Source organism: Notechis scutatus, chromosome 1 (assembly GCF_049901735.1).
Source record: "Notechis scutatus isolate UNSWTSFEM ecotype Mainland chromosome 1, rNotScu1.2, whole genome shotgun sequence".
NCBI lineage: Eukaryota > Metazoa > Chordata > Lepidosauria > Squamata > Elapidae > Notechis > Notechis scutatus.
In genome coordinates, this window is record NC_142009.1 from 278,121,478 (window position 1) to 278,148,185 (window position 26,708).

Below are 26,708 nucleotides of genomic sequence, written 5' to 3' on the forward strand. Positions count from 1 at the left end.
CTTCTATTGAGAATGCCATGGAAGTCAAGCCTTCAGGTGGATACGGTGGCTTGTCCGTGCCTGTACTACGGAGTCTCAAACCCACATGCCATATCCAACTGTCCAAATAATTTTCTATAACAAGCAAAATACTTTGTGAAGCTAGGGATACTGCCAAGCAAAACTATGGCACTGAATACAACGTGCTCTAAAAAAAAAAAGAAGAAGAAGCAATCTGACAACAACATCTAGGCCTGACTAAGTAAGCAGGTCCCTTGTTAAAAGCAAGGCTTTGTTTAATTGGGATACACAGTCATTGCCTTAGGGCCACCTTTACAGAGCACAGTTACAGAGCACAGTTACTCTCAGGAACCCCTTCCCCTCTTGTGCTCCATAGCAGGTACTGCTTCTCATTCAATTCTCTAAAACTGTACAGCTTTAGAAACTTTAAAAACTACCCACGTGCTGTCCAAGAGAGACAACATGTACCATTATGGAAGAGCACACTTTATTATCTTGACTTCTGAGGGCCGCAAGTGATATGTTAGGTGGCAATGTGAGATCAAACAAATTGGGGAAAGTTTTTAGACGTCAAAATGGGTGCATTGACTCACCAAGGTTTAATGCATCCCCTTTGACTTTGACCTTTATATGTGCTGAACACAGGGATTTCGCATATGCATATATAATTTGAAGTTAGGCCAAAGCTATGTTCATACTACCATTTTTTTATCTTTAATTGCTGGGGGGTTTTATGTACAAATATACTTTTTTGCCAAATAATCTATCTTGACATAATTTGTAATAGTTCTAGGTTTGGCATTAAGTGGAAGCTTATATAAACATTGGATCCATACCTAATTAATCTTTTCCCATCTTTTACATAAGTATACAATTAGGAATTAAGTTTAACAAGAAGTTCTCCCTAAAGAGAACGTTCTTTGGAAATAGTTAACCTCTCATCATTTTTCCAGTTTCAAACATTTGACTTTTTTTTTTAAAACTGGTATCCTTTGCTCAACAGATACTTGCATTTATTCTTTCTTACTAATCTTAGACCTAAACATTTTAGCTGACCTTGCTTGCTTTATATTTTGGATGCCAGAATAATAACCTTCCAATGAAATCTCTTGTATGGTTAATAGGAAACAAACCCTACTGCACTAAGTGCAGATTATTTTGCAAGGTGGACATTGGACTATGATCTTAATTCCAAACTTCATGCTGCAAGTCCACTGAGTGACAACCTCCAGCTCTGGTTTCAGAACCAGGAGAAGATGATTAGAAGCTCAGCTCTAATTAAAGCACACTCCAGAGTTTTTGGCAATGCATTGCCTAGATAACCAGTAGCGTGTTTCCTTTCTGGAGCTAAAAGAGAAAAGATGGAATTGGCTTTGGCATTTTGCAATTCAGACAACTGAAGCTGATGCATCCTTTTTATTTTGGAGCTGGAGAACATCTTCCTCCTTTCTAAGCTAAGCCATCTGAAGCACAACGTAACTGCAAGTAGCCCTTTATTGAACAAAGAAGCAAAAGTATTTCTATTTCTCATCAGTGCGGTTTAAATGTAATCTAAAAGAGTTTTAAATAACTTGAAACATATACTGTATGTTGCTAAACACTTCATCAAAGTATTAGTTTTCTTTTTTTTTTAAAGAATTTTTTTATTTTTGGACAAATATACACAAACAAAACATAAAACATAAAACCATCTTCCAGTTACATATACATATAGTATGTTGGTTGGTTACACATTTTTTGTGCATCCAAGGTATTATTTTTCTTGATGTCAGTCATTAATCTACCATACTTAACATTTTTCTTTGTCTTATGACCAGATCTACTGTTAACATTCTCTTGATCAACCAGTTTCCAAATCTTATACCGATGGTGCTCTGAAACATTTAATTTGGTATTCTACAACAAAGCAATCTACACCCATAGATATGCGATGGACAAACATTTTTAGTAAAAACTTGACCTTAGCACATTTTCGAAAAGTAAATTACTTTTTCCAAAGAGTGCAGTATTTGATCCAGTTAAACAATGTATCCATTTATCTTCAATCAATAGTATAACCAATTTATGCAGAAATTATCCAAGCCACCGAAAATTATTTAAAAAAAACAAAAAAGGCAGCCCCGGCACTTCAGAGCAAAGAATCTAACAACACAGGGCTATCCTGGTCTGACTAAAAACTTATGCACGTGAAGGAAATGTTAAGTGCTTATCCTTTTTCTCTTTGGTTTAATGTAGTATACTTGAATTATAGTTATACACATGTCTATAGTTGTGAGTTTCAATTAGCTCAATTGATCAGCTGAAACTTGAATTTGTTCCCATGGTAGCCTTGCTGCAATATTTCTTTATCTGGATCTTTACGGCAAAGTGGTGGGAAGCGGGGAATGACAAATATGCTATGCAGAAGTAAAATCCAGAGTGGCCATCTCAGCGGGCTCCATTTGATGAACAAAACTGATGAAGCTTATTCTTTTTCATTAACCAATATTACCTGTGTATTACGTGCAATATCAATTGATAACCCACAGTGCATGTCCAATGTAAGATAACCAGTTATTTTTGTTATTTGTTTTGCTTCCAACTCTTGTTAGGGATAGGAAATCAGTACATAAATACATCTCACTCATATATGAAGGATATAGGTTCTTAATCATTCATTTGTTTTAATACAAATGTAAATTGATATATAAGCAGCATCAAATGAACACTAAAGAATAATAAGGCTGCAGGGGGCTAGGTTTAGCAGCTAAGGGTTTTATTCAAGGCTGACTCCCCCATAGATTAATTTACACCAGCATCTTATATAAACCAGTTTGTATCTTGATACCATTCACAAGGAGAATACAAATCTAAAGACATCTGCCCTGTTCAAATATTTTATCAGCAGCACTAGCCACTTAACAGTAGCGTAAAATATCTTAGATCGTTTATTTATGAAATCCAGCCACAATCGCAACCTTCTTCTGGCTCACAAAATGAGAATATTGAATAAAATACAAAAGATAAAGGTGTAACAAATAAAACCCCAAACATAGTGCAAAGTATCAGATCCCCAAAAGCTTGCCAGAAAAGCTCTGCCTACAGCAGAAGGTTGGTAGAAGGCAGATAAGGTTGGGGTGAATCCCCAACTGATGGGTCAGCCCCATCACTGAAAAATACTTCTGGATTTTGCCCTGCTAATCTGTTGAAAATAATGGCTCAATCATCTGTTTTTCCTGGCATGACTGAATGAATGGTAACCAAGCCATAAAGGTGTTTTAAAGTAAAAAAAAAAAACAGCATTAACTGGTTGGTGGTAGTTTGCAGTCCCAAATTAGAAGCAGCCCCTATATACAGCATGTTGCAGTCTAGTTGGGTGGTGACGGAAGGTGTGAGCCATTGAAGTCAGGTCTTCTCATTCCAAGTAAAACTGCACCTGATGCAAAGCTGCACAAGGGCCTCCCAGGATGTGGCCTCAACCTGCTGGTCCAGCAGGACCCGAGAGTCTGGGCAGATTCCCATATCATGGACTTATTCCTTCAAAGCCAGTGCAACCCCATCTATAGACAAAACAGGGATGTATAAAGAAACCCTGGGGTACATAAGTAGCTGTATAGCATATTTCCAGCTACCAGGACATGATTTAGATGGCAGCTTCAACTGCAAGGGAGAATCTCCTGGACCACAGACCTATTACCTCCTCAGCAGCCCAAAAGAGTCAGTGGGACGAGACTGCAGCCCTCAGGTGGTTGCAGGTATCCTAGAGAGCTCCTTATCCATTTCCTTGAAGAAAGTAAACCAAAAAGAAAACCAAGTAACCAAACAAGATGGTGCCTAGTCACCACAAAATCCAGACAGTGGTGAATTTTAGCAATTTCATAATGAAATCTACTGGAGGTAGGCAGCCAAATGTAAATAAATAAATGTCAATGTTACAATGGCCAGATGGTAAATCAACAGGACAACTCTTATCTCTGAAAAAGGGCCACCAGATAACAACCAGCCAATGTCATAAGTGGGAGCAATAATGATTCAGAGGAAGCTTGAAACCTGTGCATGTACCAGATTTATTGCATAGAACAGATATATCTTCCATTTCAGATTACATATAATCCACCTATAATTTAGGGAATGCATGGGATGAAGTAAATAGTATGGTTATGCAAGGTATTCTTTTGAAATAATGAAACAGCTGCATTCCTATAAAGCTTGTGCTGCTACTTCAGAGCCTATCCCGATGGTGAATGCACACATCTATGCAAACAATCTACACTTCCACTGGGACTGCCAATGAAACAATCGTGTATATACAGGTGGAAACAGACAAGGACAACTTTCAAGGAATCATGTAAGTCTTGCATAGGACAGAACTGCTTTGGTACATTTGTGAAGCATTTTTTTAAAAATGTTTTGCTCAAGTCTAGTAAATAAGGAAAACATTTGAAATTTGGTGCTGCAGTTCAGAAACATATTTTTTTCTACAAACCAAGATCGGATATATACAAGAAAGGCTAGGAAAGATCCTGTTGGAAACAGCTGTCACTCAACATGGAAAGAACTAGATCAGACTGATTAAGAAGTCTGCTACAGTGTAGAGCAGGTTCTTCTGTTCCTAAATTTAAGGTATATGGTAGAGAGCTGAAAGTTTAGTAATAGGTTTCCTGTAGCAAAGTAGATCTCTCTAAAAGTTAGCTTGATTTAATTAGTGTGGGCCTAGTTTACATTTAAAGCTAAACCATAATGTATTTGGATTCGTCTGTTGTGCAAATTCACCCATTATGGGTTAGCACTAGGTGCAATCCAGTTCACTACAGCCTGGTCAACCATTCATAGTTAAATAAATTCTGGCATAGCATTGTGCAGAATACAGCCAGCACAGTTGCATAAGCTAAAGGGCAATGGGATTTTACAGCCAATAACCTACAAACACCCGCTATAAAGGCATATTAAATGGAGGAATTTTTGCCAAGAAAATATGAGAAGAAAGGAAAAGAGAAATTTATAACAGAAATTAGGTGTCAGAAATGTCCACCTTAGATGAAGAAAATATAGAGATCACACACACCTTTTAGTATCTAGAACTTTCAAGGAATCAAACTTACATTTTTGTCACAAGTTAATTCAATTGTATTTTAAAATAAGAGTACAGAAAAAAATCTGCTTAAAATTTTATTTAGCTGTCTCAGTAGTTTCATCAGGCAGAATGTTTGCCTCTTAAAAAGTGCCAAAATAAATAATATTGCAGACCTTGCTCAGAGAGATTAATGCATCTCTTGAATCAGAATGCTGGGCAAGGTTTTATCTATATTTAAGTAAATCTATTCAACAAGCCAGAAAATTTTGGTAAACATATTAGTTTTCTCTTTGCTTTACAAGGCTACTGCCAGGTACTTGACGAGATCAAAGAATCTAAAGGAAATAAATGACCACTGCTGATGGATAACTGGGAGGGGGGTAGGAGGCCAACTCCTCCAGACCTTGCAGTAACTCATCTATGACAAATATCAACTTCTTTTGAAAATTTTTGTTTGAAATCAGCCTGAGAAAAATTGGTATGTTAAGAAAGTCTCTGAATATGGCATAAATGTGCCACTTCAACTCTCTTCAGTTTATCATAACTTACTGATATCAACTGAATAGCCGAAATTCTAGTCCTAATCTCCACTCAGCCATGAGCTCATTAGTGGGTTTATTTATTTTAAATATAACAAGGCAGAACTACCTTAAGGCAATTTCCAAGTTAAGAAAAAAGTAATAAAATACATGATTCAAGGTGCTAAAAGAACACAGAAAACATTTTCAAGAAGCACTATTACCTTCAAAATATGCAAATCCCTATGGAAGCCAGAGGTTTTCTCGACTGACTATGCAGGGCAGTTACAAAGAAAGCAAAGCAAGTTCCAATGCAGCGTTCCCAATTGTTCAGTGGACAGCACTATTTCACATCCCACCAATTGCTAGAAAAGGCCTTAAGTTTCCCCTTTCCACGCACTCCATTTTCTGGGGGAAATAACTTTGTTCTGCTGTGGGAGAAAATAATAGATAATGGCTAAGTCTTGTTCTCTTTAGGACACCATACTATCCTGCATTGAAGGCTTCTTTCAGGATGGATGCATTTTGTTTTTATTTAAAATAAAATAACCAAATGCTGTTAAAAAGGAAAAGAGCTCAAAACCTTTGAATTCAGCTTGTCTTCTAGGGAGCATGATACATGGCAGTTTTACTACCAGCCGTAGTACCATTGTCTTCTTATAGGGTTTGTTTAATTTCTTAAGTAACCTGAAGTCCAATTCCTGGTGGTTTTTCCAAGTACTTATTTGGGGAGGTGATGCAGACAAAAAGTTAACGCCTAAAAATGTTACCCATAACACAGCAACCTTTGAACCTTCTTATGAGTCTTATTCATGATTTACATACTTGATGACAATGAAAACCAAGCACGAGTCCTCTGCCTAGCAAAAGGACTGTGGATCAGGATGGAATTAGACATAAACAAATTATCCACAGATTATCAAATCAGGGTAAATACACACAAAAGTATTACATATGTTTAAAAAGACAGGCATAAACAGTAGTAAATTAATTCTTCATTTCCTCAAAACTGGCATGTGTTAAGATGCTGTACAGCTTTCTACACAAATTAGAATACTTTATTTCATCTCAATTTAGCATCGTAATAATGATCATGTACAGCATTCTTTGTCTGCTTGATGAAATCATTATATTCAGTTCATTATGACAAACTCAGACATTACATGAAACTGTCACTTGATAGCTAGTGTTCTACTGAACACTATAATCTCACCAAAACTTTCTCCATATTCTTCCTTCTGTGGATTTAAAGTTAATTTTCCCTCAATTTCCATCTTTTACTAGTCCTTATCTGCTGTTTCGGTCTCTAACTCTTCTGCTAGGCAAGAACAATCACTGCCACTTTAGCACCCAACTGACAAATTATTATACCTCTAATACTACCCCTCCTTTTCCCATTCCCAAGCCAAGTTCTAAGCACTAAAAGAAATTTCAAGACTCTTTTACAATAGGGAACACATACATTTGATGATATGAGGTTTTTCACCAGCCACAAAGTGCTGTATAGTTTTAAATGTTCGCAGACTCATTTTTAATATATAAAAACATGTTTCCACAGAAGCTTCTGTGAGATCAGGTTACAAACAATACACAGTGGAAATATGCAAACAATACATATTTTGTTCTATTAAAATACAAGACATTGTCTCAAATACCAGAATTCTGTAAAGGCTCTCCAGAAATCATATTGGAATGTCATAGAAACATTTTTAGATTGTATTGCCTATGATCCTCAGGATTCTGCTATTCAATTCACAGGACTTACATGGCATTTACTTATCCCGTAAGTAAAAAGACCTGGAGAAATTAGGGATGGGTGATAAGTAAGCCCACATTTCGGATACAAACATTAGCTCTTCATTCCTTAAGCAAACTTATTCAGATGTATCTTAGTTCCCATAATCATAATAAAAAGAAACATTCTTAAACAATCCTGGAAAAACAACATGAATAAGGAAATGTCCTATGCTTTGAGATTATTCAGGAAGCAAATTTGTAAATATATTGTGAATAAATAAAAAGCAACTATCAATGTCTTCATCTCATAAATTCTGCTGCCTGCTCCCTTTAACAGCATCACCAAAGAGGAACTCTTAGATATAACTTCCTTGCTATAGAAAACAACCTGCTCCTGCCTTCCATGTGACAGAGAGACATGGAAATCAGCAAGCAAATACAATGCCAATCTTTGTTGTTGTTGTTTTAAACTGAGTCAATATCATCCTTTCACAGTTAGGGTAAAATACAGCAGGGAGGGAAAAACTTTTCGTTCCTATGATTTTTTTTCTCTTAGGCAAGCAGCTTCAAGATTTTGTCAGCAAGCAGCTGAAACAGAAGGTTTAACATGCCACTTTGCAGTTTCTGAAATTTCTTGTTTTAACCACATGATTGACATACATGTATACCGAATATATTTTTCTTCCTAGAGTTTTCCACATGCCTTTCTCCCCCAAAGCTAGTAACAGCTATAATTCAGCTGTAATTTCTTAACATTGAAATTAAAATACCCTGAACATTTCCTTACTAAGTATTAATCTAAAACCTTCATGAAGAACTCAAATATATTTTTCACATATTTTAACTGAGCCTCATTCACACCACTGACATGAAACTGATTTGGTATCAGATTTTGAAACTCATTATACATTTTATTTGCATATAACCAATTTCATTTCAAATTTCCTTTGATATCTTCATGTCACTTTTCAGAGACATGGTCCACAGGAAGCACAGTGTAACTTGCTCAGCTTTCCCAGCAGTTCTTATTTTTATTTTTTTGAAGAGCTTGCTTGTACTTCCCTGTACTTTCCTGCCTGTACTATATATAGAATATATAGGAAAGCATCCTCATAGCCACCAAATAAAATTTAGCCATAATTTCCTATGGCATATTTCCAACTGGCATATTGGGAGGGAATTTGATTAGTTCATAATTTTTTGCTTGCTGCTACAAGGATAAGAGTTGCCTTTTCCTTCAAAACAACTGATTGTATATTAATAATAGTGAGCAAACCACCACCATTTGAAAGAATGCAGTGTCATTAAAAGCAGGACGAATATGCATTTGTAAATAGTGATAAAGCACTGTTAATGGAAAGGAAGAACACTTCAGAACTGAAAACTAAGCAACTATTCTTATTCATGTCTACTCACGAAACACTCCTCCTCAGGTTAGTATGCCTAAATCTGCAGCTAAAGTAGTTTACAAGATAAGATTCTGGCTGATGTCATAACCATGGTATAGTGGAGAATATTAAAAGGTTTTTTTTTTTTAATTTCTCTTGAATCCCTGGCAAGATCATTTTCTACATAAGAAAATAAAAGTGTTTTCTGGCATCATTTTGGATTTACTATTGTCATGACCCCCAAAGCTTCCTTCAATATTTCAATATTTTCAAACGCTTATATTGCATTATATACATTTCTCTTAGAGCAAGGTCAAATTGTTAACTATTTGGCTGTTTCTAGAGAAAATATCCCAGAGTTGTATTTCTAGAGCTGATATCACATATATACATAAAGAAATATACACACCCCTTTTGAAGAACAGTTTAAAGCTTCATCCTTTCTTTCTGGGGCTGGCTCCTAGTTCCTCTTCCAACAAAACGTTCAACAAGGTATCAAGACTGGTCTCTCTGCTTCCTATATACCATTTTAAAGATATCTTGTCTCCCTTCCCCAAATCCCCCAGATGGAGCTGACCCGGGGAACTGGGAAAGCGTCCGACCTGGCTATACCTTCCAAAGACAGGAGAGCCATCAAGAATGGAAAACAGAAAAATCGCCAAGAAAGAAGCTCAAACCCTAAATTGCTCAGCTTCCAACATAGATTCGGTTCCTGCCTCGGCCCGGATTGTTTTGGGGGGGGGATTTTTTTTCTCTCCCTCCGGCGCTATTGTAAAAGTTAATAGGTTTGTTACATAACTTTAGACCCAAAGGTAATCCCAAGGAGAAAGGCAGGAGCCTTAATAGGACCCAAGGAGACACCGGGGTGTCGGAGTCAAAGCTCAGCCCACCTGCCACCGGGGGCCATTTCCTCGCTGCTCTCTGGCGGCCGGGTGATGGGGAGGGGAGAGTGAGATGGGAGCAGCCGCGGAGGGCCCTTCAGATCAGGCTTAGGACGACCCGACGGGCCACGGCAACCTTCGGGAACCGGGGATCCTCAGCGCCAAGACGCCAATACCCGGAGGGGAGGGGAAGGGAAGGGAAGGAAAGAGAGACGCAGCCAGTCCAACCGCTTACCCACCCACCATGACACGAGGAGAGGCGGACCGACATGAGGCAGAGCAGGGGACGGGGACGCCCCCCCGGGAGCTGGAGGGCTCCACGCGTTAAGACCTCGAGTCTCCGTCCTCGGCGGCCCAGGGGCCAGCACCAACCGGATCCTGGCAGAAACTTCCCGGGGGCCGCCCGTTGAAGCCAGCGCGCCGGCTCGTAGGAGGGGGCGTCCCGCAAAAGCCGCGCCCCCTCCGCTTCCTCTCCCCCCACGGCCGGCCGGCCACCCCTAACCCCAGCCGCGGCGGCGGCGGCGGCACCTGTTCCCATTAACCCGCCCGCGCCCCGCAAGTTCCCCGTCGCGGCGCCCTCCCCGCCCCACCACGCGAGCTTTCAAGGCTGGCGGCGGGCGGAGCCCCATCGCGCTGCCGGCCGGTGCGGACTGACTGACTGACGGGCTGGCCAGTCCCCGGCTCACTCACCGGGGCGCTCGCGCGTTGCTCCGTCGTCGTGGCTTCCACCGCCGCCGCCGTTTGACTCCGTGGGGCCCACCCAGGGTAGGCGAAGGCCCCAGCCGGGCTCAGATCCGGCGGCTGGAACGCCCCGGGGCGCCCGAGACCCGGGCTCCACGCTGCTGCGTCAGCAGCAGCAGCAGCAGCAACAGCAGCGCCGCTGCCTCCTCCTCCTCTCCTCCTCCGCGTCGCCGCCCGGCTACAGGATGGGGACAGGAGGCGCGCCCCCTTCTGGGGCCCGCGCGCGCAAGGCCGGAGGGGGCGGTGGCGGCCGCTCGGCCGCGGGGAAAGGCTCCTGCCCTGCGCCGCTGTGCCCTCACCTCCCTTGCTCCGTCGTCCTCGCCTCCTCCTCCTCCAATACCGCCGCTCTGCTCTAACTCCCCGAAAGCGGCAGCGGCAGCATCGAGCCCCAGCTCCGCTCCGTCCTCCCTTCCTGCTTCCTCGTCGGCGGCCAATCATGGCGCTCTCCTCGGCTGTCCGCTCTGAGGCGCCCGCCAATCAAACGGCACCTTGCCCGCCCCCGCTAACCAATCCTCCACACCAGCCACCAGGTCCCAGCACAGGCAGACGGCTCCCTGCGGACACGGACACGGCCGCCCAGCGCGGGGGAGGGGCGTCCCCACGCGAGTGGCGGCGGCAGCGGCAGCAGCAGCAGCAGCGGCGGCAGAAGCAGCCGCAGCTGCAGCCGCCTCTGCGCCGGCCCCGCCCCCTCCCCCGCCTAACCTGTCTTTCCGCAGCCCCGCTGAGCGCCCCCCAGTCAGTCCCCATCTGCTTCTCCCGCCCTCCTTGGACCTTGAGTGGGGGAGAGATGCTGCCTTTGCACCCCACCCCTTCTTCCAAATTGAAGCTCTTGCGCCGACTCTTGCGCCCCCCGTCCCCTTCCCCTTCCCAGCTCCAACCCCGCGTTAAAGCATCTGCTCCGAGGAAGTTTTTTTTTCGGGTCGTGTTTTTTAGCCGCTGCTTCTGGCCCCCCTCCCGCCTTCGGTCCCCTCTGGCCTTCCTTGCTTCTGTAGTCCTTCGACTGCGCAACGGGGTTAGGGGATCCCCCGGGTGAGTTTTTCTTTCTTTCAGGGAGAGTTCGCCTTTCCACGTAGCGTCCACTACTTGGGGCATCGGCTCCAGTTCCCATCGCCTTCCGACGGTTTGCGACCCCCGGGTACGAATCTTTGGGATGGCTAGCTAAGCTTGCCCCCCTTGCTACAGGTGGAAATAATGTCGGCGGCTACTCAACCTGACTTCCACGTTTTGACAGTGTAGTCACTCCTGGTACTGAGTTTTCCAGGCCAGAACCACTTAGCCTTCATCACCATCCCCTCCCAAAACGTTGCTCTTCTTTGAAAGGGGTGGGAGTGGCAGTGGGGGAAACTATCTTTCCAGGCAGCCTTCCTTTCTTTGGCCTTTCTCTGACGAGGATTTTTGCCCTTCTCTGAAACTACCTCGTTGCTACTTAAACATTGCAAGATTAAGCCTTATTGTAAAATGTGAAGCTGTAGTCCTGATTGTTCTACAAATCCTGGGTTTCACACACCCACACCCACACCCACAGAAGATAGAGAACTTCCATGTGACAAAATATTTCTTTCTGCATTTTACTGATCATGTACTGCTTTCTTCTATCGAGGTTTATTCTTGTTCCTTCGATTTCTGGGGATGGGACACCGGAATTATGTGCTCATGGCTGCATGATTCAGTTTGGGGCCTTAAGGTTCCCTGTAGTGGCGTATTGTACTATAGAACCGTCTCTTGCAGGCTGTGGGATACTGTAAATGGTTTGCAAATCACAACCTTACTGTAAGGTGTTTGTTGAAATTTCATTCGGGTCAATTTGAAACACACTGTTCCTTTATGTTCTTGCAAGCCCTCTACTTCAATCCTAATATATTAGGTCAGCTGAATGAAGCTGCAAATGTGATGTACCAAATCTGTATTGTGATATGACTTAGCCTCCAGGCACTCAGCCTATGTAGTTTAAAAGTGTTGTGCTATAAGTAGTCTGAAGTTCTCATGCCCAATGGGGTGATCTGATGAATAGCAAAGTAGATATGATATTCCCGGTGGGAATAGTTAGAAAAATAACAGACACAACACCCAGTGAAGTTTTATCCCCACTGCCTGGTGTTCTCCAGCTGCGTCAGGCCCATCTTCACTCCCTGCCTGACAAAAGAAACACTAGAAGATGGGAATTGCAGTAAAAAAAAAAAGTGACTATTTTTCAGTGAACTACCATAAATCCTTGTTGCCTGTTATAACTCAGTGTCCTGTAAAACAGGGGTCCCCAACCACCGGTCTGTGGACCGGTACCGTCCGTGGAACAAATCCTACCGGGCCGCTGGTTTGCTGAGGCGCCGCCATCTTTTTGATGAAAAAGTGCTTCCGGTGAGCTCACCGGAAGCACTTTTTCATCAAACAAGATGGCGGCGCCCAGCTGATGCCGGTACGGCCGTGGCGCCCAGCTGATTCCGTGCACCGGGCTGCGGCATAAAAAGGTTGGGGACCACTGCTGTAAAAGACTTAGATTGGTCTGGTATTTATAGGAAAGTCCCTATCTGTGAGAGCTGCTCTTTTGTCTTTTTTGATGGGGAGTGCCAATGTAGATATCAATAGCTATGTCTATGGAAATTCTCAGTCATCCAGGTAATGGTTGTCCAAAGGTGCTCTTTCAAAAGGCAACTGGACTTTGTTTTTCCTCGAAGACATTTTGCTTTTCATCCAAGAAGTGAACTAAAGAAGCTTCTTGGATGAGAAGCAAAAAAGTATTCAAGGAAAAACGAAGTCCAGTTGCATTTTGAAAAACTATCTTTGGGATATCAATAGCTCTGCCAACACACACATTGCAGTACAATGATAACCAAACATCATTAATAATGTTAACATAAATAACATAGCTTGACTTCAATTTAAAGAACACATCACAGAAAGAATTGGAAAAATCACAATTTTGCCATCATTGGTAGGAATTATCTGTATTACTGATAGTTCTGACACAACATAAAAGATAATATTTGAGTAGTTGGAGTTGGGAAGCATCAATTAAATTAATGAATATATATATATATGAATATATATATATGTGTGTGTGTGTGTGTGTGTTTGGGATCTTCTTCATTGCAGTTGCTAGGTTCACGTATTTTAGTAAGTCATTTAATCTGCCTGTTTGAGGCTTAGTATGTTTTGTGAAGCCAGCCGATTGTAGCAGTTTGGCAGTTCGATTCTCACTAGTTCAAGGTTGACTCAGCCATCTATCCTTCTGAGGTCGGTAAAATGATGATTCAGATTGTTGGGGGCAATATGCTGACTCTGTAACTGCTTAGTAAAGCACTGTGAAGCAGTACATAAGTCTAAGTGTTAATGCTATTGCTATTGTTTAGTAAACCACAGTTAAATAAACCATGCCTAATAGAAAAGAATATTTGTAGCTCAGGATTGAATTGTGGGGTCCTTGGTGCTCTCTGAGAACTTGGTTTTCTTACACATGTTTCATTATACAACTTTACTCAAGTAAGTAACCATTTCAGTGATAACCATGGTACTAATCAATGTTAACTATGTTAACAGAGTAAATGTTTTTTCCCCATGTTGCCCATATATCATTACGCGTTTGTTCAGCACTTGATTTAATAGAAAGCAATTCCCATGGTGGTTCTTTAGGACACAAAATGTTTCCTTCCAATACAGAATAAATCTTTCACTTTACATCTTAGGGATTTCTAAAAATTATTATCAAAATGTAATATAACAGTATATTACCATACTATTTATAACCAGACCTAATTCTGAGACACCCTGGCGATGAATCATATTAATTATGTTTACATTCAACATACTATAAATGAAATAAAATTTAGTTTTTGGTCTGGCCTGGCCTGATCCATTATTTTTTAAGTGTCCTTGGCATCCCATTCAAAGGTCAAATGTAACTCTCAGTCCAGAAAAATGATGCATCTTCTATTTGGTTTTGCAAAGTCATGAATAGGTTATAGAACATCAGAGCAATCTAGATCTGAAAGACAAAATGTGATTGTGACCATGCTTGTAACACTTGCCTGGAACAACCTAAACCCAAGGAATTTTTTCTGGGACCATGCAGCAGCTGGAGAAGATAGCTGGGTAGGCCCAGGAGAAGATGTAGGTGTTTTAAAGTATTTCTGGCAGGATCATTCATGACGTATCTGTGGATCTGGACCACTGCCCTGCCCTAGTGAATTGTCTCATGATAAAGTATTTACAACCTAAGTATTTCATCCAGGATAGATTGTTGTTTTTAGCTTCTCAGATGTCATAGAGTAACATTATTACTGCCACCTCTTAGATGTTAGAAAAACCAGCTGTGTAAAGTTTGTGTCAATAATTCAAATTCAGCTTAATTTTCACTAAACAATCTGTTCCCAATTAGAAAACAGTACTTTACAGGCCTCTGTAGGGGTTTCTGTTCCTTTACTTCTGTTATAAATTATTCTAATCAAAGGTGTTTTAAAGCATGATAGGTCGTTTGTCCGTGAAGATAATAATTCATCCAAAGTGAATGATCTTGAGCCCATACCTAAAGCAATGTGGCTTCAAATTTTCCCGCATAAAAAGTGAGATAAGTCTTGGCATGAAAAGTTGGAAGAGTTTTTCCTCTATACTATTTTCTTTCTGGAAAAAAATATTCCTAAATTGCAGCACAAACTGACATCTTAAAATGAAGCAGCTATTGCTGCTGGATTCTTGAAAAATGATAAAAATAATTTGCAGGGCACTTTCACTTAGGTACATCATTCCCCCTCTTCTGTCATTCTCCCATTTGCTGGCCAAAGTAGATTTTTGAAATTGTAATCTGTTCAACTAATAAGCATGCAAGAACTTTGAACAACAAAAAGAGAAAGTAGTTTTGTTCTCTATTGATGATCCACATTTCACATTAAACCATGCTGTATCTTATTCATGGATTTTTCATAAAACCCACAGTCGACTGGATATACAATACTGCAGTAAACCAGTTTGGTATAGTCTAGAGGTAAAGGCATCAGGCTAGAAATCAGTCGATTGTGAGTTCTAGCCCCATCTGAGACATGAAAGTCAGCTCGGTGACTTTGGGCCAGTCATTCTCAGTTCAACCCACTTGACAGGGTTGTTGTTCTAGGAAAAACAGGACGAGGAATTAGTAATGTGTATGTTTTTCACCTTGAGTTACTTTAAAAATAATAAAGGGATGAAAATCATAATATCTAATTTGCAGAGGAATTAAGATGTGCACATCTCACTGAATATCTCAAAATGTATCATGTTTTTATTTTCTCTCTCTCTTTTTCTCTTTCTCTTTCTCGAATGTTGATCTTGTAGAATAAGGTCAGTAGCTTTTCATTTTGTATTTTATTATGTTGATTTTTACATTTTATTGACATATCAATTTCCACTGACCAAGACTTAATCTAAGTGGCTATTTTAATCATTTTACATATTTTTAGCTAAGCCTCAAAAGAAGCAGGCAACAACAATAAAAAAAATACCAACAAGATAAAGATTTAGAGCAAAAAAAAAAAAAATCTAAGAAACAAAGGAAGAGCCCTGAGTGGCAGATGATCTCCAGAGACTCAAGCAACTTAAGATAGGGGCTTTATTGCAGCCTAAAGCTTTGATAAGTGACCCACAACCTTTAAACTATCTCTCAGTAATAATTATACCATGTTGGATTGGGAAAGTGAAGAACTGCTTGATCTATTTTAGAGGATGGGCTGGAAATAGGGATGGAAAGGGCTGTCACAGCCCGTATACCCTTCTGAGCAACAGAGATGAATTTGGTGGCTAAACATTGCTTATTGATCAATCAAACAGTTATTTTAATTTCTGATCAAAATAACACCTGGTTCACACATCATACTAAGCAAAACCTGAGTAAACATATTATCACAATGTGAAAATCCAGCCAGATAGAAATAATTCAGAAGTACTAAGTGTTAAAAAATGCCAATTGATTTTTAAAAGGTTATTTCTAAAGAGATACTTCCAGTTGTCCAACAGATTATCCGGTTGCCACCGACAGAACAGCATTGGCTCCTATGCTTTGAACAGAAAACAAACATTAATATAAAAAATTGAATTCAATGTAACATTACAAAATAATGTAAATGGAAAATTGTTATGCTTATTTCTGAAACATTTTGAATGCTTAATCACCTTTTGATTGAAAGATTGGAAAACCAAAGTACCCATTTTGTTGAATTTGTGATAAAAAAAAAGTTTGGGGAATGGCTTTAGTTAGAAATTTTCATATGAAAATTCTACAGCAAAAACCAAACTTGGTTAAATTTGATCATCATTTTTAAAATATTTTATTCTCTAATACATTAGGTCTATTACAAATACTGTTTTGTAAATGGCATTTGTCCTCGATCAAGATTTCGTGCATGAGAATGTGTGTCTGCTGCCAATTTGTATTTTTATTATTATCTTTGGTTTTGGTTTTCTCAGCTGTATATTATTCCTGTTCCTCCTTTTAGTTTTGTTTCTTCTTTTAATACCTTAAAAATATCATAGAGCAAATAGTTTCAGTACAATAGATTCATTATTATTTTTAAAACACCAAATACACAAGTGAAATAAAATTGCATGAATTATCTGGATAAAAAAAATTAATTTTATATTACTTAAAAAATAATAGAGGGGTAAAAATCAAATAAATAATGGTTATATAGCTGCATCAACCTACATTTTGGGCTCATACATGTGATTGGGTTATCTCCTATTTAAAGTGCTATGTATACCTTAGACTGGATATATTTTAAAATGATTATTACTAATTTTAGAAAAAAACAGAATAATCAAAGAAGCAAAATGACAAAAAAACTGGTGCAGAAATACAATTATATATAAGTAGACAAAAGAATAACCAAGATGGTACAATTAATGCATAGTGTATCTATATTTGAAAATTAACCATGAAAAACATTAATTCACATTAAACATTAATACAAACTTTAACAATATAAGAATCTAAATTTCTGAGCTAAATGCCAACATTTGCAGTTTAAAAATACCAAAAGGGAAAAAAACTGCTTATGATTATGGATAAATATTACTTTCCAATTTTCCCTGTATTCTACCCTTATCAATGCATAATATTTATAATTGGAATACACTTAAAACTGGATGTATTTATTGGTTTCCCTGAAGGAGAGAGAAAAGACCTATTTGTAATACAAGGATAACTGAATATATTTTGAAATTCTGGGATATATAAAACTGAAAATGCTGATGTAAATAAATGATTTTCAGTATGGTACCATGCCATCAGGAAAGTCCTGCTTTTCAGTTTATAGAAGGCAGACAATGCTTGTTCTTTTTACAAGTTGCATTAAGTCTTTTTTAATTATAATGTGCAGAATAAGCCATGATAGGTTACATTCTACTAAGTTGTAAACCTTATCTACAGATCACAAATGGTTGGTCCACACATCATGGTAAGCCAAAACCAAACAAACTGCATTATGCTGAAGCATACCATATGAACTCAGATTTAAAAAGCATACTAAGCCATAATATGATCTGTTAGATATTAGTATAATTTGTGTTTCTAGCCATTATGATTATTCAATGTACTGCAATTGACAAATGTATTGGAGTGAATTGTGAGTCTAATGTTAATAGAGTGATATATCAATTTGGCCATTCCTGATTTATTCAAAGTTTGGTTAATTTTAGTCATAGAGTACGGAACCTTCCCCCAAATTAGGTCCTGCTGGTTTTCAATGGTGAGAGGGTGGACTCTTCCCCAAAATAATGGCATTGTACTATCAAAGATCTGCAAGATAGCCTGAAAGAAGTAACAAGGAATAACAATAAGTTGTTATGGAATCTCTTCCTACCCACTCAGTGTAGGAGAACTCAGTTGTGATTTCCTGGGAACTGGAAAAATAGATCTTGATAAGGAGGGGCTTAACCAGATGACATTGAAAACAGTGAAAAGGGGATTTTTGCCAGATGCCTCCACCTCACTAAAAATTCAAGCAGTGATCCATCTCCCTCTTGTCTAAATTGATACCTAGAGGCATTTTTCCTACATTTCACCTCTGTATAACTATTTATGATACCTGAATTTTTCCAACAGCTTTGATAGTTTCTTAGTCAATTTAGGAGAATGTATAGTTATAGCTCTAGACCTGGAATGTAAAATCTACTGTAGCGCATGGATAAAACACAGCTTTTTCTACCCTAACAGATACTTGTAAGAACTTGATCCTTAAGCTTCCAATTTACATAAGTCTTGGCTATTCATACAGAATACTGTTTTTGTGTGTGTAGTGTATATAACCTTTATACATGGCAAATGGTTTCCATGTATGCAAAATGATCACTGAAGTGGAAGAAGTGGCAGTAGAAATCTGTGTGATAATTAACCATTGTGCAATAGCCTTGCACTCAGAAATTCTACAGTCCTTTTTTCCATTTATGGTGCTTTGGAAGTCCATTAAGAAGCTGACAGTTTTGTTGAGGAAGGGTTGATGGATTTGAGGGTCCATCTGGCTATTACCTCTTGCTGCCTTTTGTTCATCTTCTTTATTACTGCACATTATTCTGTAACCTTCGTGTTGGGGAGTGGAAGCAGATATGTGCAGTCTTGTCTCTATTCTCAGCCCAATCCAAACCTTTCTGATATTCTGTACAAAGAGGAAACTCCTATTGAATGATGAAGACCAAGTAGAACCCCTCTTCTCTCTTTTATCTCTAAAGCTTCATACAATAAGGCACCTGTGTAAGATGTTTGCAGGTGCTGCACAAGATAATATTATTCTAACTAAAGCAAATAAAATGGAATGATTACCTTCCATGACTTGGAAATTCTACTTCTATTGATGCAGTCTAAAACTGCATTTATCTTTTATGCGCTCAGATCACACATTTGGCTCTTATTCAGTTTGCAATCAATGACTATTCCAAAATATTTTCCTCAAGCAGGACTACCAAGCCATATACCCATCATTCTATATCTGGGCTCTTGATTTTTCCCCTCTCAATTGAGCATTTATCTCAATTTCTTTCAGTCCAGTTCTCCAACCGATCATGCTTGAATCTGATAAGCATTCCTTCCAGCTCTACAATGAATAATTATGTAACATAAATATTGCAAAGTAAGAGACTCAATGTATTCTGGACCTCTCTCCAGTTTGAGGAGGATTCAGTGAAAAACTCTCTTTGAGTGTGATTTTTTTTTTGAATCAGCTGTATATCCACTTAATTGTCATGCCATCTAAATCACACTTTGCTTGCTAATAGGCATGTCATGGCATACTTTGTCAAATGCTTTGATGAACTCAAATTATATTATGTCTACAATGTTCTCACAATTTATTAAAGCAGATACCCAAGCAAAAATAAGATAACATTAATGGATAAGATTTGTTCTTGACAAATCTATGCTGCCCTCTGCTAATTACTGTACAGCCATGAATTAAAGAGACACAGATTGATCTCTTTCTGATCTACTTTAGAATCTTTCCAGATATCCATGCCTGTAGTTTGCTGGATTCTTTTTCCCCTTCCTTTTTAAATATCCATTTCTTCCTAAAATGGTAGTTCACCAGTTTTTGATGATTTCTCAGAGATAATACAGAAAGTTAGAGCCAAACTATCAGTTGTCTAGTACCTTAGGATATAGTTCATATGAATCTGCAGATTTAAACTCACTCAAAATAATTTTCTAGCTTCACTCCTTCTTCTTCACCCCACTTTTCAAAATTACTTGATGGAACATATTTTTATTGGAAAAGCTGAATAAAAGATAAGTCAATAAACTCTCCCTTTAGCTATCTATTAAACCATTTGCTGTCTTCACAGAATAATAATATTCAGATAGTCTTTTCTTTTTATTCCGTAACTAAATAAGGTGTTATTCTTCATTCATTTCAGCTTATTCTGATTTTTTGTTTTTCTGACCCCCATTCAGTCTACCTTTCTTTTCCTTTATAATTTAACCCTCTTTCCATTTCCTACGTATGCCCATTTCCCCCCAGATTTTAATTAAGCTTTTCATGCAACCACAGATTTCTTCAACTGTCTTTATTCTTCTATGATTGAAATTGGTTGCAATTACTGTGTGCTTTTAGTATAGTATATATTTTCTTTCTTTAGGAACTCTGACTCCTCTTTTTGCTGTGATTATATTTATTTCAGAGTTTCTTAAAATCTGCTATTTTGAAGTCCAAGACATGCATTTGATTATATTCAATTTTACTTTCCCTTAAAATCAAGAATTCCAGCATTACATTTTCCCCTATAAAGTCCCTGCTATTTTCATAATTACTTGACTGTGAAGATCCTCAAGCATCTTCCACTCTTCTCTGACAGTGAAAAGCATCAGCATGACAAGTCAAGGATTTCCTGGAAGAATCAAGCTTTGGTTCTTTTCCAACAGATACTTGGGGTAAAGTTTCCCATCATTACAACTTTGTGTCTTTTAAAAAGAACTGCATTTTCTCTTCTTAGTACATTGGCAAGAATAGATAGCCATAACAGTACTGCTGTTATTTTTTTGTTCTACTTATTTTAATCAAGATGTTCTCAGCAGCACTGCCAGATTCATTCTCTGGATTTCCAAGGAGGAATGGAAACAGTTAACATACAGTCTTCCCTTTCTCTTGTTTTTCTTTTGAATATGTCTTATCTTCCAGTCATATCTCTCAAACTTCTTTGCGGTATCTCTCTTCTATTTGTATTAAATTGTGTTTTCTGTACAAGGAGCTCAAGCTCAGTTTGCTTATTTCCCATACTCTGAACATTAATAGTATATAGACCAAAGATCCTTTATGAGCCAATATTCTTTCTTGTTTATTTTTAGGTGGTTCAAGGGGCCCCATTTGAGCAATACTCCCACTTTCTACAGCGTCCAGGTTTTTATCTTTAAAAATAAATTAGCCACCTCTGATTTATCTAAAGAACAGCTAATCTCTGTGGGCTATGAGAAAGCCAAAATAAGGATACAGTATATATCAAAAACAAGAAGACATAGAATTACAAATTGAAATTAGCTCTGTAACTGGTAACTCCAGAATGCTCACCATTACCATGAATACCTGTGAACTATCTGAGGCCATTGACTCTTCCCAGCCTGAAGGAACTCTTCAGAGCTGGGAAATACAGGTAGTCCATGACTTACGACCATAGTTGAGCCTGTAATTTTGTCATAATTCATAACAGTTGTTAAATTGGTCACCAATGACTGCAGCCATTTTTACAAGCTTTTCTGTGGCAGTCATACAATGAATGCAGTAGTCATAAAGTGAACACAGAGGTCCTGACATCCAGTTTGCCATGGGGCAGTTTTTGTCAGAATCCTGAAATAAATGCCACTTTCTGCTGAAAATGTTGTAAATCACAATAAACCACAAGACCACAGCAAATGGATGTAAATTCAGACTGATTGCCAAGCACCCAAAATGTAGCCATGTGACGGGGTACAGCCATCAGAACTTTGAATCCAGGTCATGTCCCTTTTTCAGAGTCCGTTGTAACTTCAAACAGTTGCTAAATGACTGATTGTAAGTCAAGGATTAACAATAACCTTATGCCCTTGTTTATATAAGAAACGTCTACAAATGAAAGACTATAGATAGTAATCAATCTTCCTAATCAAACTTGCCATTCTTCAGCCAGATACAATTTTCCCGGTTCATCTTGTGGCAGCAATCCATGATCTAACTAGCTCAGACTATGGTCTAAGAAACCAAATCTCTTGCACCAACACTAACTTAATTCCAGCCTATTAACTAAGGCACAATTGGTAGGGTAATAAAATAATTTAAGAGTTATATGATATCAGCCCCTTTCTGAAACATTTCTCCTGGAATAATAAATCTACACACATGTTGTCCCAGTGAGATTTGTTTACATGGGAACAATATTTCTTTATCTAGAAAGAATCTTACAATTTGTGTACATATTCTGAAAATAAATAGGATATAATATTAATACCTTTTAGTTGGGGCTCTTCAGCTTTAAGGAGATCAATACCAAAGTATAGGTCACATTTTTGGTTTGCAAATGGGACTTTGTCTCCAAATCTCTTTGCTTGAAAATTCCATTCCTATTTATTTATAGGCGGCATTCAATAAAAACATCCAGCTCTTTGTTCTTAGTTTTTAAATATTTACTCTAATTTATTGCAATATAAATTATTTTAATGGTTTGGGTTAAGTTCCAGCAAAAAAAAACAATACATGTGCTCAATGTTGATCTGGAGCTAAGAGATCTCTAAGGCATCAGAACTGGGCAGTACAGCAGGAAGTAGTGCTGATGAAATAACGGGCACATTAAGCCCTCAGCTTCTATCTTGGTCAATATTATAGCTTGGTGCTAGACAATAGCAGGCACATTTTCTAATCATGTATGTCTATGTCTTAGAGCCTGATTTTGCTTATATTATATGTCATAAACCAAGATGAGAAATAACTAGAGAAAAACCACATAGATGGTGAGCTCAGCAATATTCAACTTATAATAGCATATTTTTTGAAGTTTCTTGCAAGAGAAAAAGATGCACTTTCACATATGGCTCGATATATAGTACTGATTTCCTACAACTATCTTATTGATATACCATTTTTATTCAAATATCTATCTATTGCCATTAGTGTTTGCATTGGGGGTATTTCTGTCTCCTTCCCAGCTCCCAGTTTGGCTATTGTGAACACCTGGAATTTGCTATGGTTCCTTCACTACCCCTTCTGTAGTCTCCACTCACACAGTTCCCCCAATGCCATACAGCCACTGCTAGCCCCAATATTGCTAACTGATCTGACGTTTCCCAGTGTTTATTTTCCCTGTGTACTGGAGCGGCGATGGGGGGGGGGGGAACATATGTGATGCAGGAGTCAATTGTAAACTGAAGTTAGATCCAATCTTGATCTGTCACCGGGACCAGAGGTTTAGTCTTCCAAGCTTTTGGACTCGTGCTGGAGCCCATCCTCACAGAACCTCACTCTACCAGGATCAGTGGTGGGATTCAAATTTTTTTACTACCGGTTCTGTGGGCATGGCTTGGTGGGTATGGCAGGGGAAGGATACTGTAAAATCTCCAGTCAGAGGTGGTATTTGCCGGTTCTCCGAACTACTCAAATTTTCCGCTACCGGTTCTCCAGAACGGGTCAGAACCTGCTGAATACCACCTCTGACCAGGATGTAGAGAATAATGCTTACAGCTTCAGGGGAGAATGTAAAACCATTTGAATTCTTCACAATCCCAGGAAATTAGAAAATAAAATCAAGAACCTACATGTTATTTCACAAAAGTTGTAAAGAGTCTCTGGCTGCATAGTTTTGGGCAGGAATCTATCCAATGTATCTGCAGGGTGTTATTGTGGATAAATTAGGAATCCAATTTCTGCCTGCACAATTACTATAGTAGGTGTATATAGGGTTTGAATAATATTTATGACTTTTGTGGCACAGCATAGAAGATTACGGTCTTACTTTCCAATCTTCTTAGTGTTTGAGGCATTATTGAAAACTAGGATGCTCTCAGAATCAAACTAGATTCTTTATATTATATTATTGAATTGAATTACTGAAAAAAATAAAGATGTTTACATTCATAACAGTTTATGTGCAGTAAATTCACAATGGAAGTGTGTGCAGTCAAACCTTATATACATTAATTTGAAATTGTCTTATTATAAAATGAAATTTCACTTCAGAAGGTCTAAAACCCAAGGCAACTGGGGACTGCATAGCAAGCTTGTTGAGGCCTAGTTGGAACATACCCTACTGCCATCCTTATATTATTAGCTTTATTGTCAGGATACAACATGTGTACAATGAGATTGGCTGAGCATCCCTTCGTGCACACACATCCACCCAACACAACTCACAGTGAGGACAGAAGTCCCTAACCCAGTGTCAATCTTATTACACTATGTGACCTTGACCTTAATCTGGTAAACAGCAGAGCTTAGCCTAGGTGCCAAAATAATAAAAAGTTTTCCCCAAGAAAAGTATTTGACCCTTCCAAAAATGACAAAGAAAATATTGCAATAACAAAATTGTTCATTTAAAATACTATATAGAAATAATACTTAAAGAATGCAGTATAAATAAGGATTTTAATTGGGCAGATGTTACACTTGTTTTATTTTAATTTTTTTGTAATTGGTGTAATCTTCTGATTTTTGCACAAGCCAAAAGGCAGATTATACATTTAGCAACAAAACAAACTGATTTTTGGGAGTTAAAATATTATATTGCTACTTAGATTTGTTTCTCATTTATATACCTATGATTAGGTTTCTAGGTCACATTATATTATTACTTAATTATGGTTTATTACATAAAACCATGTATAATGTGCTTATCTATAAACCGTAAACCTGCTCCAGGTGTCCTCCTATATTGTGGTTCAGATGTGGTTCTGGAACTTTACTGTTTTGTCAGCATTAGGCAAAGATGTTTTGTTTTCCTCAGGCCACACACACGTGTGTGTGAATATGTAATATACTCTCTCTCTGTGTGTGTGTATGTATGTGTGTGTGTGTGTGTGTGTGTGTGTGTGTGTATGGTATTCAGCTTTGTTCGGGTATTTTCCCACGTCATTACAGTTGTGCTTTTAAAGTTGTAGCAACGTTTCGGCAGAATCTCATCTGCCATCATCAGGCTCCTGTATTGTGTTCATCTGTGAGTCAGACTTTTACTCACAGACGAACACAATACAGAAGCCTGATGATGGCAGATGAGATTCTGCCGAAACGTTGCTACAACTTTAAAAGCACAACTATAATGATGTGGGAAAATACCCGAACAAAGCTGAATACCATACATGGGTACCGATAACTTAAGAATACACACACACACACACACACACACACACACACACATACATATATACATATATATATGTATGGTATTCAGCTTCGTTCGGGTATTTTCCCACGTCATTGTAGTTGTGCTTTTAAAGTTGTAGCAACGTTTCGGCAGAATCTCATCTGCCATCATCAGGCTTCATCAGATTATATATATATATATATATATATATATAAACTTTTTTACATGTGGTTTTAATTACTGTAAATTTGGGAGGGAGGGAAGGGAGGGAGGGAGAGGAAGGAAGAAAGGAAGGAAGGAAACGTACAATGTTGTTATTATCTTCAGTGTCAGAGACAATATCAGCCTCCCTTTAATAATGACAGTGAGTGGATAGTATCCAGATTTTCAAGTTTTACTTTGACAGTGATAAAATAACTTTATTTAAAATATCACCCCAAATAACCATTATTATGCCAACAAATCTTAGCTATATAGTTCTGAATGTTCTTGGCGATGCAAAACTAGGTTTGCCAGGTGTTATAATTTCCCAACCCCAGTGGATAGGTTCACACAACAGGCCAAACAAAAACCAGTAAATTACTTTTGCGAGCCCAGCCAATCTAAAGAAAGGGGAATCTATCTTTACCAGGCTTTTGTTGAAGGTCAGAATATATCTTGATTGATATATCTACAAATTATTGGAAGAACAAAAACAGACCTGAATAATGAGGAAGGGCTTCTAAAAAATGACAAAATTTAAAATGTTCTATAGAATCAAGACCATATGTTAGGATGTATATATAAAATGTTACTTAGATATTATTTATTATTTATTGTGTTATATTATTTAGCTGTCCTCTCCAGAGGGAAGAATTATGGTACAAATGTGTAAATTTTATCACAAATTGCAATTTAAAAGAAATTGGTATATAATGTTTTATAGGTGCTATACAATCCTGTCATTAATTGCCAAGATAGACAATTTATATAGTAATAAATGTCCCACAAGACAGAAGGAGAATTTTTACCATATGTGGCAGCCATGTAAAAAAAATTCAAAAATACTGGAACAAAATACATTTTAAAAATAATTTTTAACATGAAACCACTTTTTTCCTAACTAGGTATTTCAACATAAAATACTAAGAAACAAATCTCAGGAAAATAGCTGTGAAACTCTGGGGAAAAGGTGGCACAAATATCTAGCTCATAAAACAAACGCAGTGATCAATTTTAAAAGTCTACGTGTAATCAATGAGAAAGCTATTTTCCCTATAGTCAGACAGTACTGTATCTTACCTGGTAAACCTCTGCATAACCAGAGTAATATTTATTTATTTCCTAATTTATTTCCCACTTCTTGATCCTTTCTGCTATTTTCCCCATAACAACTTGTGAATTAAGTTGAAATAATGAATCTCATCACCACTTATATTTCTTTTCCAAGAAAAAACATTTAGCTTCATAAAAGCTGCTGCTAATAACTCTCTAGCACAGTTCCAAACCTGGTGACTTCCAGATATGTGTGGGGCTATAATTGCCAAAATGCCTATCCAGCACAACTGTCCAATTTCCCCAGTGGCAAAATAAAAACATTTTCCAGAAATGACATAGCATCTTTGTCTCCTTTTCCCCAATATAC

General features: G+C 38.4%; 1 protein-coding gene across 2 annotated transcripts in view; it reads right to left on the reverse strand.

Annotated features, from left to right (window-relative positions):
- Positions 1-10,719, reverse strand: part of BAHD1 (bromo adjacent homology domain containing 1) — a 70,073-nt gene extending 59,354 nt beyond the window's left edge. Inside the window, exon 1 of one of the 2 annotated variants that reach the window (XM_026664571.2) lies at positions 10,268-10,689. The gene's annotated coding sequence lies outside the window, so the exon portion shown is untranslated. Of the gene's footprint in view, positions 1-10,267 lie in introns of both variants that reach the window. The other variant, XM_087951711.1, reaches the window with a different exon arrangement.
- Between the last annotated feature and the right edge of the window lie 15,989 nt (positions 10,720-26,708).